This window comes from Oryctolagus cuniculus, chromosome 7 (genome assembly GCF_051225735.1).
Source record: "Oryctolagus cuniculus isolate XC-2025 breed Fujian yellow rabbit chromosome 7, ASM5122573v1, whole genome shotgun sequence".
Taxonomy (NCBI): Eukaryota; Metazoa; Chordata; class Mammalia; order Lagomorpha; family Leporidae; genus Oryctolagus; species Oryctolagus cuniculus.
In genome coordinates this window covers 1,269,438-1,283,355 of record NC_142873.1, presented here as the reverse complement: position 1 = coordinate 1,283,355, position 13,918 = coordinate 1,269,438, and the positions used below count along the sequence as shown (strand labels likewise).

The 13,918-nt window shown below is 44.2% G+C and overlaps 1 pseudogene; it reads left to right on the top strand.

Moving 5' to 3' along the window:
• Window positions 1–5,529: 5,529 nt before the first annotated feature.
• On the top strand, window positions 5,530–8,477 carry LOC127486970 (palmitoyltransferase ZDHHC5 pseudogene; annotated as a pseudogene).
• Window positions 8,478–13,918: the final 5,441 nt, after the last annotated feature.

Here is a 13,918-nt window from a genome sequence, read left to right as displayed (position 1 = left end):
TGAGTCTCTTAATGGTGAAACATAATTTAGTAGGCTATTTGTAAGCTGAGGAGGGACTAACAATGACCTAATTTCATTCAAAATATCACCTCATGTCAGCTTCAGCAATTCACTCCCCAAATGTCTGAAACAGCTGTGTAGGGCCAGGCCAAAGCCAGGAGACTGGGACTCCATCCACGTCTCTACTTGGGTGGCAGAGATCCAAGAACTTGGGCCATCTTCCACTTCTTTTTTAGGAGCCGTAGCAGGGAGTAGCACCAGAAGTGGAGTAGCCAGGACCTTAACCATATGAGATGCTGGGATCACTGAAGCATCACTGCAATTTTACTCTATCTTGCCTCCAGCTGGGGAATGTTTCCCTCACCACAACCTTGATGGTCAATTGGTCAATGTCTGTATTGAGTTACTATAGACCCACAAGGGGATAATTGAGATGTGACAGAGCTTAGCACAAGACATTGCCTTGCATCACACAAAGAAATAGATGTGGTGTAATAAACAGACTGGGTATAGAAAACTACACATCAGCATGATCCAGGCCATAGCTAGATCACTGCTCACGGTATTCAGTTGTCTCCTCTAATATCAAGGAGATAAGGATCCCTGCCCTCATCATTTCTTTTGTTGTAGCAGTGGAACTTCAAACTAGAGCTATTAGGCAAGAAAGAGAGCAAACTGATAAAAATAAGAACGTAGTAGAATTAGTTGTCTGTTACATGGCATGTGTATCATTAACAGAGACAGCAGGGGGTTGATGCTTCAAGTCGTCCCTTTCCCTCACATGAGAAACTTAGATTGAACTCTCAGATCCTAGCTTTGACTTAACTCATCCCCAGCTACTGTGATCATTCGGGGCATGAACCAACACGTGGCTGCTCTCTGTCCATCCATCCCTCCCCTCTTTTGGAATTTCAAATGTCAAAAAACCCTAATGAGTCCATTACAAATGTTAGAACTCAGAAAAATTACAGAAGATAAAATCAAACCAATGCACTTGCAATGAAAATTTCAATGTTATTCTTTAGGGATGCTTTTAAGATTTATTTGAAAGCAGAGTCACAGAGAGACAAAAAGGGAGAAGTAGAGTTGTCAACTAGTATTAGGGCACATGTATTTGCCATTTTCAGTAATGGAAAGAAGTTTGCAAAGTAGCTTGCAATATATTGGAAAGGATATAGGAAATATGAACATCATGAAAGAACTTGACAGTATAGTTGGACAAGAGAATACACTTGCTGTTCAAGTGCACATGTAATACCCTGCAGAAGAACTTTTGCTAGGTCACAAAAGAACCTAAATAAACTGAAAAGATACAAATAAAACAATGAATGTTCTATGACCACAGGGATTTATCTTGAGTGTCAATAACAGAAGGACCTTTGAGAAGTGCACATATATATGGAAAATAGCAACATATTCCTAAATAGAGAGCTATAGAAAATAGATAACAAGTGAAAGTAAAAAATGCAAGATGATAGGAAATGAAAATGAAACATAAAAATAGGATGCAGTTAAAACAGGTTATGAATATGATCCCTCTCAATTTCTATAGCTTTTTAAGTGCTAAAATGGAAAACTGGGATCACTTCAACTCTGCTATTGTTCATTGTGTAGGGTGGTCTGTAAGCAGTTTGTCAGTGTCTAACAAAAAATGTATTAGTTGCATCAGAAGTCCAGCAGAGGGCAGCAAGGAGCCACTGAACAATGAGTTTGATCCTGAACTCACCCAAGAGGCCTCCTATGGTGCGCATTCTTAATCCACCAGGTGGTCTAGGTGCTGTGCCTACAGTAAATACAAGAACATTTTTCCTTCAAGACTGTGCTAAGGAAGCACCGTTGCAACTTCTGGAAGACTTGGGGCCGTTTCCACATGGAGGAAATGATCCTGCACATGAGCCTTGTTGCAGTCTAGGATGTTTCTCATTTTTAAAAAATTTTTATTTGAAAGGCAAAGAGAGACAGACACATACACATAAGCAGAGAAAGAGGGAGAGATAGTGATTTTGCATGGGCTGGAACTGGCCAGGCCAAATCAGAAGCTGGTCATTCATCTGATCTCCCATATTGGTGGCAGAGAGACAACTATTGAGCTTGCTGCTTCCGTGGTTGTGCATGTGCAGGGAGCTGGAACAGAATCAGTACTGGGACTTGAGACAGACAGCACAGTATGGAATGTGGGTCTTCAACTACCATGCCAAGTGCTTATTCCCTGGGAGTTTCTCTTAACTAGCAACAGAGAAGCAATCATTTACTAAGATGTTCCTGGGTGGCTTATTTATTTTTTTCATATAAAGTCAATTATCCATCACTGAGTGTTTTAATCAGATGAAGTTGCACTGGGCTATGTTGTTTTTATATGTATCCCAGAGTGTTTGGGAGAAGAAATCCCAACACAGATTCAGAGATTGGCAGATAATGAAAGTGTGATAACAAATTTATCAGGATTTTGCAGTACAGACTTGGGGAGCACTCACTGCTGGTTTTAGTCTGAGGCAAGAGGAAAAGATGTGAGCTCCTAAACTAATGCCTTCATTAATTCTCTATCACTGACTTTTTAAATCTGGGGAGGGAGTGTTGAGTAGTGGCCCCCCAAAGCCACACTGTATTTTTTTTCTATTTATTTTATTGGAAATAGGTACAGAAAGAGGTAGGGAGAGCGATAGCTAGAAAGATAGCTGTGTCTTTTATGCACTGGCTCACTCACAAAATGACAGTTGCCAGAGTTGAGCTAATCCAAAGTCAAGAGTTTGTCCTGGATCTCCTACATCAGTGTGGAGGCACAAGGACTTGGCCATCCCCCGCTACTTTCCAAGGTGCATTGCCAGGGAGCTGGATTGGAAGTGGAGCAGCCAGGCTCCCATATGGGATGCAGATGCTACAGGCTGGTGCACCACAGCACAAGTCCAAATCAGTAATTTGCAGCTTCAAATTATTTCTAAATATTTTCAAAAGCAGAGGTGTGCAATATAATCATGGCTGATGCTGTGGTATAGTGGGTAAGCCACCACCTGGAGCACTGGCATCCCATATAGGAGCTGGTTCCTATCCCAGCTGTTCCACTTTCAATTCTGCTCCCTGTTAATGCACCTGGAAAAGCAACAGAAGATGGCCCAACTGCCATCCATGAGAGACACCTAGAATGAGTTCTGAGTTCTTGGCACCTCACTTTGACCTCTAAGCCCCAACTATTGTGGACATTTAGGGACTGAACCAGCAGATGGGTGATCTCTGCTGTGTCCTTCAGTCTTTCTGGAATTCAAAGAAAAAATTAGTTTAAAAATGTAAGGGAATGGGATTTGGCATAATGATTGGAGCACTCCTTGAGAAGCGTATCTTTTATGTCAGCATGCCTGGGTTCAAGTCCCATCTCTGCCCCTATTGCAGGATATACCTCCAATCTGGTTGGTGGTGTTGCTGTAGAACCCCTAAAACCTGTATATACTTGCCCAACACACAGTAAGCCAATCACTGGCTTTGGTGTGGTGGAGTAAAGAAGCATTTATTTTAAAGACCAGATCAAGGAACTTAACTCCAGGGCTCCCCAGGAAGTTAGAGGCAAAGATTCTTATAGATTGAAATTAGAGGTGACAGATGCATGTTCAGCTTGTGTCCAGGTTCCTGATTGGTTCGTGATGCTTTTGACCTTCATCTTCCTAGTTGAAGATGCTATATTCTTTAGGGAAGTGTAATGGTGTTCAGGTGCGCGTCAGTGAATCTGGGAGTTTACATACAATTGGTAGTTATTTGCTGCCCCAGACTGGGATGTTTCCTTACCTAGATGTGGAACTCCCCTAAATAAACCCATCCAGACAATATTGGCCAGCAGGCTTCTATCTGTTGCAGAAAAGTGACTTCTTGTGTGCAGGCCAGCTGTATCACTCCCTCAATTCAGTGAATTATTTTTGGTACAATATGGATAAGGACGCCTTGGTCTAAGGGAGACAGAGGAGATGCTTGGTCCTGCTTTTGTTTTATAGGGGTTTCATTTTAGATGTTTTTATTTTTTGTTACTTCTCCATCCTTAGGGAAAAGGGACAGTGATTGGTTAGACTGCTTCATGAAATTTGTGGGGTAATGTGGGGGTATTTTTAGGATGAAAGGAGAGGAGGTTGGAGGCATTTCTTTTACTTACTCATTTGCTTACTTAATAGTTAACACAGAGAGAGAGAGAGATATCTTCCATCTGCTGGTTCACTTCCCCAGGTGGCTGCATCAGCCAGGGCCACAAATAATGAGTCATCTTCCAAGGCCATTAGCAAGGTGTTGGATTGGAAGTGGAGCAGCCAAGACTGAAAGCAGTACTCATATGGGATGCTGGGGTCATAGTTGGCAATTTTACTTGCTACACCACAACATCAGCCACCATAGGCATTTCTTTAAGAAAAAAACTTGCTAGTTCTGGGTTTTGCTGTAGCAATCTTATATATAAATAGAAGGGTTACACAGCCAGTTTTTGCATAGCTTTACCTTGCAGGTATATAACCATTCTACAGCATTAATAAAAGCAACATGCTAGTATTTCTGTACCTCAAATGAAACCAGAGAAATTAGTGATTTTTCTGCCAGAAAACTTCCAGTTTAAAACCAGGGATAGTCACTGATTAAGATTTGTGTGCATGTGGCTGGCACTTTGGTGTAGAGGGTAAAGCCACTGCTTGCCTTGCCAGTATCCTATATGGGCATGGGTTTGAGTCCCAGATGCTCCACTTCTGATCCATCTTGCTGCTAATGCACCCAGGAAATGAGCAGAGGATGGCCCAAGTACTGGGACTCTGGAACCACTTGGGGGACCTGGAAGAAGCTCCTGGCTTTTGACATTGGATGGGTCCAGCTCTGGCTGTTGCAGCCGTTTGAGGACTGAACCAGCCACTGGAAGATCTCTCTGTCTCTTTCTCTCTTTGTAACTCTGTCTTTCAAATAAATGAATATTTAAAAAACAATAAAAAAGAGACTTAGAGTAAGACCAGACATTGCATTTTAAGACATGTTGAGTTGGAAAGCAGTTCATACAGCAGACTCATGGAATGACAATCATTTTATATAGCACAGTGACCTCAGAATGAGCCCTTAAAGCATTCTTGTATGGTTGAAAAGCCCATGAAAACATTTCAGGCATTGAATTCTAAGACACTGTGGCAAAAATAAAAAAAGTCCTACATGAAGGATTGCCATGAATGAAACCCCAGCAGAAAGAAGGAGCCATCCAAGAAGAATGTAGTTTTCTTTGAAGGGAGGACAGAACTTCCATTTTGCCTTTGGCTTTGCCTAAATACTGACAAAGACTGTGGTCTCAAAAGGCTTCCTTAGCCTGGGCAACTCATGGCAAGAGTCTTGGGTGATCACTGACATCATACATAAGAGATTCAATTGTTAAATTAGAGCAGGAGTTGTTGTACACTTACTCCGCATGCAAGACCTCAGTCCTAAATGAGTCATTGTATATTTATTTGAAAGTTACACAGAGGAGAGGCAGAGAGAGAGAGAGAGAAGTCTTCCATCTGCTGGTTCAAGGACTTGGGCCATCTTCTACTGATTTCCCAGGCCATAGCAGAGAGCTGGATCAGAAATGGAGCATCCAGGGCTCGAGCTGGTGTCCATATAGGAGGCCGGCACTACAAGCAGCGGCTTTACTTGCTACACCACGGCGCCAGCCCCCAAGTTGTGGTTATTTATCACTTGCAATCTCCTTTCCCCCTCCCATATGCTTTCCTTCGTTTGAGATATTTTGACCTTCAGTTTTGTTTGTGGATGTGGAAGGATGATAATTCTAAATTTTTGGTTTCCCTGAAATTTTTTTGTTTGTTTTTTTGTTTGTTTGTTTGTTTTTCTGTACTCTTCTCTGTTGGTTCCCTTATCCCATTGTCTTATCCATTCTGCCTCTGTGTGGGCCTGGGCTATGCAGTAGGTTAGATGTCCCTTCAGAGCTCCAACATGCCCGCAGAGTCTGGATAGACATTCAGACCCAGAAACACATCCTGACCTCAGCAGCTGCTATCTTCTTAGTGGGAGCTACAACACTCTTCTTTGCTTGTACGTGTCCAGAACTAAGCCTGAATATGTCACCTGCAGTGCCCATCTACAATGCATTTATGTTTCCCTTTGTTCTGGCCAATTTCAGTAGGGCCACCTTCATGGACCCAGGCATTTTCCCTCAAGCTGAGGAAGATGAGGACAAGGAAGATTTTCGAGCTCCCTTGACAAAACAGTGGAGATCAATGGCATCCAGGTGTGCATGAAAGGATGTGCCAGCTGCCGCTGCTACTGTCCTCCTCGGCGTTCCCACACAGTGTCTGTGATAATTGTGTGGAGGAATTTGATCATCCCTGCCCCTGGGTGAACAACTGTATTGGCTGCCAGAACGAGCATTGTTTCTTCCTCTTCCTCCTTTCCTTGACAGCCCACTCTATGGGTATATTTGGCTTTGGCCTCCTTTATGTCCTCTGCCACATAGAGGAGCTCTCGGGGGTCTGCACACTGTCACAATGGCAGTGAAGTGTGTTGCTGGCTTATTCTTCATCCCTGTAGCTGGCCTCACAGGGTTTCATGTGGTGCTGGTGGCCTGGGGACGCACAGCCAATGAACAGGTTATGGGTAAATTCCGGGGAGGCATGAGCCCCTTCACCAATGGCTGCTGTAACAATGCACTTTGCAATTCCCCAGCACCCAGATATTTGGGAAGACCAAAGAAAGAGAAGACAATTGTAATCAGACCTCCCTTCCTTCAGCCAGAAGTGTCAGATTACTGTGAAGATCATGGATAATGGCATCCAGGGAGAGCTTAGGGGAACTAAGACTAAGGAAAGCTTGGAAACAACAGAGAGCCAGTCTGCAAATGCCAAACCCCGGCCTTCTCCTATGCCAGACCTGAGCAGCTGCATGGGACTGCGAACACACCTTTGCCTGGCTACTAATGGAGATAGCAACTTTTGGGGCAAGGACAGCCCCCCACACCAACCATGTACAAGTGTCAGCCGGGTTACAGTAGCAGCAGTACATCAGCTGCCCTGCCTCATTCCTCCAGCACCAAGTTAGTCATGGGGACAGTTTGAGGAAGCCAACCTCAACTGCAGAGAGCAGCCGTCATCCCAGTTACCACTCAGAGCCCAGCTTGGAACCCAAGAGCTTCTGTTCTCCCACCTTTGGCAAAAGCTTTCACTTCGATCCACTTTCCAGTGGCTCTCGTTCCTCCAGCCTCAAGTCAGCCCAGAGAACAGGTTTTGTACTGGACGAGTTGCAGTCCATGCGTTCAGAAGGCACCACTTCCACCTCCTGTAAGAGCCTGGCCAATCAGACATGCAACGGAAGCCTGAGCCAGACCCAGCTTTCAGCTACACCTCTCCCTTCCTGTCAGTATTCCTGGCCCAGCAACAGGAAGCCGAGAGGTATGCACATTTGGTGCCAACATGAGAGCCCTCACCAGTCCGTTATGACAATCTGTGGCCTCCCTCCAGGAATGAGAGAAGCTGCTGCACCAGTCACCCAGCTCCCAGTCCATGAGGAAGAGCCAGGCTTGGGAGACTCAGGCATTCAGTCAACACCTGGCTCAGGCATGCCCTCATAGGGCTTCCTCCTTAGCTGATCCGAAGAGATCACCACCGAGCAAGACTCCACTTGGACGCCCAGCTGTCCCCCATTTGGGGAAGGCAGAAAGCCTAAGGGGCCAGGGACTAGGGTCCCCTGAACCAGGTCCAACCACCCCATATCTGGGCTGTTAAACATCTTACAGCAGCCAAGAATCCCCACCTGGTGTCTCTGAGATAGAGGAAGTGGCCTTGCAGCCACTGCTGATGCCTGAAGATGAAGTACAGCTCAATAACGCCCACAGCAAATCCAACAGCAACCCAAGAGCATCAGCTCAGCCTCCCCTTGTCCCACAAGGGGAGGAGTCAAGAAACTGTCCTGAGTGGGTGGTACCACCTGAGATATGGTGTGAGCCGTCAGCACCTCCCCTTCCCCACACCACTGTGTCTAGACCAAAGGGCCTCAGGTGACCACCTTTCTTCCCTCAAGGGGCTCCCTTCCCCTGCATGGACATGTTTTAAAACCCCGATTCCCAGAGGATGAGTGTTTTATAAAATGCAACCGAGTTGGGGAGTTGGAGAGTTGGGGCCCTGAGGCTGGGGTAGTAGCTCTCCCCTTTTACCTTTTAAGACCTTCCTTCCCTAATCCCTGGACCAGACTCAGTGGACATTTGTGCAATTGCTTGCCCTGGAGGGAACCAGATCATTTTTAAACCAGAAATAATTTTTTATTATTGTTACAGATCCTATTTTTTAATCTTCTGTGTTACCAGGTGTGTGTATAAATATCAAAGAAATTATATATCTATCTTGGGATGGGAAAATGAGGGAGGGATATGTAAAAGAAGGAGGGTCTTACTTTTCCTGGTCCTCAGACCAGCAGGAAAAGAGGGGAGACACCAGAGTCTTCCTTTCCCCCCATGGTCCCTCTCTTGTCTGTTACCAACTAAGGAAGTAGTAGAACCCCCTGTTGCTGCTAAGTGATCAGGAAAGAAACCTGGGGAGAGAGGAGTCTGAGCTCTTGGTTAGAAGAGGAAAGGACTTGTGGAGAGTTTGTTTTCTAGGCTTATTGGCATTTAGCTTCCCAGGAAAGGGGTCAGAGCTCCATGACATTGGTGGTGGTGGTAGGAGGGGGATCAGGAAAAGCATCTGGCCTAATTCAAAACACTATTAGAAAATCCCCCCTTTCTTGGGAGAGAGGGGTTGGGTGGCTTTCTTAAGTGAGCCCCTCAGAGCTTCCCCTAGCCTACAGTTAAGGTGATTTTAAAGTGCAAGGACAGAAGAGAAAAATCCAAAATGCAATATTTTTCATCACATGCCAAAAACAGGACAGAGGAAAGGAGTGGCAGGCCTAGGCCCCTCCAGATATCCCCTGGGGGTTACCCCTCAGCCCACCTTAGAATGGTGCTGGGCAGAGGAGATACCTGGGTTCTAAACTCTAAATAGGTGAGACTCCAGCCTCTTCACAGAGTCCCTTTCATTTTTTATTCTGATTAGCCATTTTCAACTGACAAATGAGAGAAATCCTGATCTATCAGCAAACAAAAAATGAGTACTTCAGTTTATATTTAGAAACATTTATGTAATTTGCTTTACCCAGTTTATACTTAACAGCAATACCTAGAAGTCTTAAGAAACTGAGATAGTATATAACTAAAGTTATATTTTCTTTTCACTACCCCAGAGTCAGTGAATGACTTGCTATGTCTCAGGCAAATGAACCCATTTGAAGTTGCTGTAGCAATTCCTCCTGGCAGTTTTGGGAGTGTTCAGCAGCAACATTTTTTTTTAAAGATTTATTTATTTATTAGAAAGGAAGAGTTATAAAGAGGCAGAGGCAAAGAGAGAGAGAGGTTTTCAATTGGCTGGTTCACCTCCCCCAAATGGTCGCAACTGCTGGAACAGGGCCAATCCAAAGCCAGGAGACAGGAGCTTCTTCGGGGTCTGCTCATGGGTGCAGGGGCCCAAGGACTTGGGCCCCCTTCTACTGACTTCCCAGGCCACAGCAGACAGCTGGGTTAGAAGTGGAGCAGTCGAGACTCAAACCAGTGCCCATATGAGATAATGGCACAGCAGGCAGTGGTTTTACCAGCTATGACTCAGTGCCAGCTCCTTAAAGCTACGATTTTGAAAATTTTTCCTATGAAAGAAAACTCAAAAGGCTGATTCTGATTCATTGTACTCAATACACAGAATATAATTTTAACCTTAGATAAAATTTTCATATTTTGGCTGACACTCACTGGCTGCTGGTGTTTTGAATGACCTATGAATAATGGTGTTTGCATGGGAGATTCAGGAGCCCACTGAAAGGCAATGACAGAAGGCAGACCTCACTGACAGCTCATGAGGAAACATGTAACCATCGACTGTGAACAACTGAATTCTATTTCCAAGAAGCCTCCACCCAGACCATCTGTAGAGTTATAGAGGAAAGGAGAGACAGAGAGAAAGGTCTTCCATGTGGTTCACTCCTCAAATGACCACAATGGCCATTGCTGGGCCAATCCTAATCAGGAACAAGAGTTCCTTCTGGGTATCCCACATGGGTGCAGAGGCCCAAGCACTTGGCAAATCTCTACTGCTTTTCCAGGTCGCAGCATAGAGCTGGATGAGAAGAGGAGCAGCCAGGACTAGAAATCATGCCCAGATGGGATGCAGGCACCTGCAGTGGTAGCTTAGCCCACTACGTCACAGCCCCAGCCCCATTCAGAGATCTTTTAAGTGGCCATTTCTTATTCAGTCTTAAGGAGGTCAAGCAGCATTATAGTAAAACAGCTTTTTCTTTTGTAGTTTCCAAATACAATTTATTTATTTTAGAAAATAAGTGCTAAGGGGCAATAAGAATAGAGGTCTGATCACAATTGCTGTTTAGTCCAGACCTGTAAAAGAACCAAGTTAGAAAACAATTTCTTGGGCTGGCACTGTGGCACAGTGGGTTAACACCCTCTCCTGAAGTGCCGGCACCCCATATGGGTGCTGGTTCTAGTCCTGGCTGCTCCTCTTCCAATCCAGCTCTCTGCTATGGCCTGAGATAACAATAGAAAATTGCCCAAGTCCATGGGCCCCTGAACCTATGTGGGAGACTCAGAAGAATCTTGTGGCTCCTGACTTTGGATTGGAGCAGCTCCGGCTGCTGCGGCCATCTGGAGAGTGAACCAGCAGGTGGAAGACTTCTCTCTCTGTCTCTAGCTCTCTGTGTAACTCTATCTTTCCAATAAATAAAATAAATCTTTAAAAAAAATAAGAAAGCAATTTCTTAGGGAAGAGATATCTGACTACAAAAGGGAGAGCTCTCTTTCTTTCTATTTTATTTAATTTTTTGCAAGTCAGAGTTACACACAGAGAGAAGGAGAGGCAGAGGGAGAGTGACAGGTCTTCCATCCACTGGTGCACTCCCCAATTGGCCATAACAGCCAGAGCTGTGGTGATCTGAAGCCAGGGTCCAGGAGCCTCTTCCGGGTCTTCCACACAGGTGCAGGGGCCAAAGGACTTGGCTGATCTTCTACTGGCTTTCCCAGGCCAGAGTAGAGACATGGATTGGAAGTAGAGCAGCCAGGACTCAAACTGGCACCACACCACAGCACCGGTCCCAGGGAGAGCTCTCTTAAATGCAATGTTCAGGGGTCAGCAATGTAGCATAATGGGTAAAGTCACCTCCTATGTTTTCAGCTACTCCACTTCCAATCCAGCTGCATGCTATTGTGCTTGGGAAAGCAGCAGAAAATGATCCAGGAATTTGGGCCCCTGAACTCATGTGGGAGACTTGGAAAAAGAAGCTCCTGATACCTGGTTTTGGACCAACCCAATCCTGGTCATTATGGCCAAATGGGGAGTGACCCATGGATGGGAATTCTTTCTCTGTCTCCCTCTCTCTCTGTACCTCTGTCATTCAAATCAATTCAATCTTTTGAAAACAAAACAAAACAAAAAAAAAAAACCAATGTCCACTAACAGCTGAACAAAACATTAAAAGAGATATTACCTGGTAGCACCATGTACAAGTTTGATACTTACCAGATACATTTCCCTAGATTTCAGTTGGAATTTTAATCTGGTTTGTGCCAGTCTGAAACTCCTTAGGCCAATGACACCAGGTCAACAACTAGTTGCTCAGGTTATTTCTGATTCAAAGAAATATTCAGGAAGCAGCAAGACAGCTCACTGGGGTGATTTGTACCAGGGGCTGCTTTGCCTACTCTGGACTGTGCTCCCTTCATGATTGCTGTATCTGTCTTTCAAAATAAAATAAAATAAAATAAAATAAATCTTTAAGATAAATTGAAAAAGCCAGAATCATGGAGTAAATGAACCTTAAGCACCAGAACAGTGGTGCTTCTAATACAAAAGTAGTAGAGGTTAAAGCATGAAATATGGATATGCCATGTAAGGTAATTATAAAAGAGATGTATATACTTGCTGACCATTCCAATAAGAGAAGAAACTCTAAAATAAAGGTACTACAGATAAATGACATTTTAGAGTAATAAAAGGGTCAATCAACCTGGATAAGATTAATTCTAGATATGCATGTATCTAACAAATAAGCCCAACATTAAATGAAAGAAAATGACAAAAATCGTAGAGAAAAGACTGGTCAAGACTAGTATTAGGAAGGGGCACTGTGGCATAGGGAGTAAAGCCACCAATTGTGGCACTCATTCGAGTTCTGGCAGTTCTAGTGATCCAGCTCCTGGCTAGCTCACCTTTTCAAAAGATTTATTTATGTGAAAGAGTTACAGAGAGTCAAACAGAGAGAGAGAGGTCATCCATCCACTGGTTTACTCCCCAGATTGCCAAAATGGCTGGAGTTGGGTGCAGGGGCCCAAGGACTTGGGCCATCTTCCACTGTTTTCCCAAGCCATAGCAGAGAGCTGGATCAGAATTGAAACAGCCAGGACTCAAACAAGGACCCATATGGGATGCTGGCACTGCAGGCAGTGGTTTTGTCTACTGCGCCACAACACTGGCCATCTTTGTAGCAATTTTGAAAGAAAATCAGCAGAGGAATGCCTCTCTCTCTCTCTCTCTCTAGTCCAGCATTAGATATAATAATTCTTAAAAAATTAATATTAGGAAACAGAAATATGTCTCTTAATAATGGACAGAATAGGTTTGCAATATATTGGAAATGATAAAGCAACTTGACCATGTACTTGAACAAAAGAATACACATTCTGTTCAAGTACTCACAGAACATGGTCTGCAGAAGACCTTTTGCTAGGTCACAAAAGAACCTAAATAAAATTAAAAGAATAAAAATAAAAAAGGACATCCTTTGAGCACAATAGATTCACCTGGAATATCAGTAACAGAAGAACATTTGAGAAGTGCACAATATGTGGAAAATAAGAACACACTCCTAGGAGCTACAGAAACAAATCACAAAGGACAATAGCAAACATTGTGAAATGATTGGAAATGAAATGCATATAAAAAAGGTAATGGGATACAGTTGAAGCTGAGATTAGAGGAGGCTCAGTCTCTCCATTCCTATAGCTTTATAAAATGGGAAGTTGTGACCACTTTAACTTTGCAGTTCATCATTATGTAGGATCTTGAAAGTTTGTAAACAATTTGTCAGTATCTGCCAAACACTTTATTAGTTCCACCAGAGGGCCAGCAGGGGGCAGCAAGCCACCGCTAAACAGTGAGCTTTGCACCAAAACTCACCCTGGAGGAGTCAAGCACAGGCTTGCTACTACCAGTGATGTACACACAGCACCTACAGGAAAACAAGAGCATTTTTCCCTCAAGACTGAGCTAAGATACGATTGCAGCTTCTGGAAGACTTGGGCAGTTTCCACATGTAGGTAAAGATGCTGAACATGACCCTGATGGCTTAAGAAAAAATATTTTTCTTGTCCATGTTTCTCATTTTTAGAAAACATTTCATGGGGCAGCACTGTGGCATAGTGTTACCGGTAAAGCCACCACTTGCAGTGCCGGCATCCAGTATAGGCATCGGTTTGTGTTCTGGCTGCTCAAGTTTCGATTCAGCTTTCTGCTATGGCCTGGGAAGGCAGTAGAACATGGCCCAAGTCCTTAGGTCCTTGCGACCGTGTGGGAGACCTGGAATAGGTTCTGGCTTCTGGCTTCAGATTGGTGTGGCTCCAGCTGTTGCAGTCATCTGGGAAGTGAACCAGTGGATGGAAGACCTCTCTCTCAAACTCTCTCTGCCTCCTCTCTGTAACTCTCCCTTTCAAATAAACAAATCTTTAAAAAAAATTTCATTTGAAAACAGATACTGATTAAGAGACAGAGGGACACACACACTCACACAGAGAGAGAGAGAGAGACAGAGGGAGAGAGATTGTCTTTGCACCTGCTGGGACCGGCCAGGGTAGTCAGAAGCCAGAATCTTATTCTGAATCCACCACGCTGGCAACAGAGAGATA